Here is a 4,623-nt window from a genome sequence, read left to right as displayed (position 1 = left end):
TAGCTTTCTGTATCAAGATACTATCTTGACTCTTGAGATATCTAATGAATTCAGCCTTATATCTAGAAAGCTCACTTCTGTCTCTAGGGTGTTGTTATTCACACAATTATCCTCACGAATTATGATTTTCACTTCTAATTTTTTAGGAGTTTCATAAATATCCCCAAAAGTCAGTTTAAACCAGATGCTGAGATATTTACTCTTCTTTTGATTTTTTGATGAAGAATGTCTGTTGGATTTCCATAGATATTTCCTTCCCAACTTTCTTGTACAATCTTAAGATAGTGAGGATGATCAGTCAAAAAGTTAAGAAATTTTAAAATATCATATGAAAAGGGGTAGTTTCATTTGTCAAATTGACTAGAAGAGGAGCATGGTTAGAGTTGGTTGTTGACAAATGAGTCATGAAAGTGTTAGAGATAGAGTCAAACCAGCTAGAGTTATAGACTAATCTATTCAAGTCTCTTCCATATGGTAGTAGGAGGATCCCTATTATCGCACTCTTCAAGCCCACAATCATTAAGACATTCTAAAAGATCAAGGCGTTATTCTAATCTGTAGCTTCTACCCTTTTTTTATTCTCAGTAAAGGTAATAACATTGAAATTCCCAATGGAACCACAAATTCCTTGATTATTGTTAACCATTTCTCTCAAATCATTCCATAGCTCTCTTCTTAAGTCTTTAGTGCACTTAGCATACACTACAATCAAGAAGATGGGCTGATTGTTAAGATGCATGACTTTGATCAATAAATGTTGTTCTATACTTTGAATGATGGTAATGTCAACTTCAACTGTTCAGAGAATCCAGATCTTATAGTGAAATTGCAGTAACTATGATCCATTCTTTACTTCCTTTTGAATCATTCCATCTTTCTACTGTCGACCTGTAACACCTCTAAAACGACTTAGGTGAAACTAGAGCCTTACACTTGTGTATTTATTTTTTGAAGTTATAAATTGTTTTAAAATGATTTTAGGAGACAGTGTATAAATTTTCGTGAAGTTTGGACGTCAAACGTCCAAGAACGTCTATGACGTTCAAAAGTTGTACTTTGAAACGTGCTTGTTTGTCTTAGTGTGTTTCGGAAAGTTTTACGTGTTCGTTTTGGTTGAAATTGATGTGAGAGGTCCTTAACATGTTTATGAGTATATTTGGTTTGGAAATGTCCGGGAAAAACTCCCCAAAGACCAACCAAAGGGTCCTTGAGGAGGACCCAACTTGTGGGCAAAAGCTGTCCCAAGTTGGCAGCTCATTGCCTTCATGTTCACGGACCACTTCACGGCCAGTGGAGTGGACCACGGTCCGTGAAGATGGTCCTGGACCTTACTTAACCACTTTGGGGCTTGTAAAGTCAAGGAATACACTTCCCCAAGGACCACGGACCGTCATAAGGGTCATGAATCACCTTCATGGACCGTGAAGGTGGCCTTGGTCACAGGGCGGGTTGTCCAAATATGAATTTCCAAATTAATTCTATTAGAATTTTTATTAATTGGGTTGATTTTTAAAGGTTTATATCATTAAAATAAATATTTTTAAGTCTTAAAACCTTCCTTTAACTCATTATTTCAAAACCCCAAATCAAAACTCCAATATTCTCTCTCAATAAATTCCTCCATTGTTAAAACCTCAAGCATCAAGGAAGAGGACCAATTTCTCAAGGTTTTCAACTAAATTTCGTAGGTTACTTCTAATCAAGGTATGATTATTCATCCTTAAATCTATTTTCCTCAAGGATCCAAACTTCAAATTGATTTCCAAAGTCTTTCAAAGATGAACTTGTCCTATTTTGATATCTAGCCATCTGTTCTTGCATAAAACATTTTGAATCATTGTATTTTAATTGAATTGATGTTAATTTGATTATATTAGACTAAAAAATCGGTGAACCGATGCAAATCATGAAACTCTAGTTTTGACTACTTTATGGGTGATTTGATTATGTCTCGATGCTATTGAATTCTTGTGTAGTTTGATCAGGGCTATTCAATTATGAAAGAATCATGCAAGAATTATGAGTAAAATGCTCTAATTTGATGAATTCATATTGTATTATCTTTGATTCATTATATATTGTGATTATTAAATTGAATTGGTGACTATGGCTATTGATACGAGCCTCGCTATGTTGTATTGGATGAATTGACTATGGATTGAAGTTGTGAGATTAGATTGATGATATGTTGATCTAACCTTATCTATATTGTGTATTATATTTCGTAGATATTAATGATGTTTATTATAGTCCACTTATGATCGCGGTACTTATGTGCTATACTTGTGAATAATTTTGTCTTTTTTGCATTACTTTATGAATTGTGAAACAATGTGGCCTCATCGGCATTACTTTATGTATTATTTCTTTATAATGGAATTAATTTATCATGTTATAACTTGAATATATGAATATTATGAAGGTCTGGATGACTTATGTGTATATGTGGAGTCAAAGCAATAGTCCTTCTATCTGAGGATGTGTGTCTAGTATGCTATAGTGAAGTCATTGTGTGTATTGCTTGATGTTGAAGTATGATGTTTATTGATATATTATATGAGATTTGTGATAACTTAGATCGATGATACTATAGTAGTGAATAGGGTGACCTACAGATGACATTGGTTATACCGATGTTCTTCGTGAATGATATGTTCTATGTGGTGTAATGAAGTTTGTGTGTCTTGTTTTGGTAGACTTGCGTCCCTACTTGATACATGTATAATATGAATATGAGTTCTTGACTTAGTATGATAAAGCTTCTTAGTCTTGTATGTATGATTGACATTTGACCTTGAACACTGTTAAGAAGGTCCTTTATGTTGAACTTTCATCCTAGATGTGAGGTTATGATATCCTTGAAGTTAAAATCCGTAATGGTATCCTTCTTGTGTGAATGGTGGACGTAAGGTTGGTTGGCTGGAACGAGATGAAATCATCATTAGGAAAATCATTAAGCTGTCCAGTTTACCATTGTAGGTAGCCTTAGTTGAACCTCTTTGGTAAGGTGTAATGTGATTAGGTTGTGAACTATATATGGAACCTCTTCATGTACTCCTTTATTGAAATATTCTATGAGAACAAAGTCTAGCACCGAGTGAGTATGGTTTGAAGAGTTTCTCTATATAAGATAAGATTAGACGAAAAAGGAACCCTTCATATTCTTTAACCATGCCTACATGGGTTATGTCCTAGTTCTACCATTGGCAAGTAGAACACCCATTATCGGAGTAAGGTTAACTCCGGATTCCATTCTTAGCTACCATGGTCTATATCAGTATTTCCTATTCTCATCATATGTGATACCTACTAGTGATGGAGAAGCTCTATGAAGTTTAGGTTGTGGTATGAGACGCTATCTAGACATTTCACCATTAGGCATTGAAGATGTTAGTGAGTAAGTCCCTAGGTCTTCTCCAAAACCATTACTTGAATATCCTTATGTGTTCAATCTTTCTTAGTAAACTAATAAAGATAATGATTTAAGTTAGAAAGCATGTAAATGAATAAGTACTTAACTAGAGTAGTTTAAGGGTTGCCTAGTTAAGGTGTGAAGGGGGCATAAAAATGGTCGCTTCATGTCTTATCTAGGGAAGTCTTAAGAATGCCTCTAAATAGGAAATTAGATTGATAAAGTAGACATGATCTAAAGTTAGGTAGTCTTAAGGATTATTTAGATAAGCTTGGAGAGGGTGTATGAGCGTTCTCTTCTTGGATTACTTATTTCATATTCGGGGAGCACCCCTAGACTTAAGCGGCCTCGTCCTCCTCATCGAGGACTAAGACTAGACTCTAAGCTTACATCATTACATTCATAGGTTAAAAATGCAGAAAATTTAAAACTCTTGTTCTATCTATCATGAGGTATACATAGACCTCTCACATACATATAATATAGTTATATCGAGTATACATAGACCCTTCATATAAGAAGATTACTTAGTCTTATACTTTTATGGCACATATAAAGATATAAGATATACCATAGTCTAAAAACGGATGTCTCATGTCATAACCATCTAACAAGAGTATAACAATTGGGCATAGACCATACATCAATACAATAAGAGCCACATATAGGCTATACAATCTTTAGTACTCAAATGAAAGGAAATGAACATAGTGTCTTTATGACTAATCAGATCCAATTCTAGAAAGTTGCATCACACTCGAATTAGTTAGGACCAACCAAACTTGGAGAATGAGAAATCAAGTCTTCCTTCAAAAGTCGTCACAAGCCCTTCAACGCCCGGAACCTAAAATTTTGGGGAAAAAGGGAGAAACTGGGGTTACCACATCACTTGTAATAAGTATGAGACCATACGCACACATAACATACAATCATGATAAAAAGGGACATTTCATTAAAGTATACAATTTACCTTGAAAAGACTTATGAACATTCAAGAACTAAAACAAGTCAATCATACATATTCATTAAGTCAATACCATGTACATCTCAAGAACGACAATACCAAGTCTAGTCAAGTGAACATGCATATCTACATAATTGAGAACATAATCAAGACAACTCTATCATCAAATTATAATATCAACAAAAATCTATAAGAGTTCATAACACCATAACAAAAGCAACACCATTACTCATTAACCGTCATTAAG

The sequence above is a fragment of the Solanum pennellii genome, chromosome 12 (assembly GCF_001406875.1).
Source record: "Solanum pennellii chromosome 12, SPENNV200".
Classification (NCBI taxonomy): Eukaryota; Viridiplantae; Streptophyta; class Magnoliopsida; order Solanales; family Solanaceae; genus Solanum; species Solanum pennellii.
Note: the sequence above shows the minus strand (reverse complement) of the source record.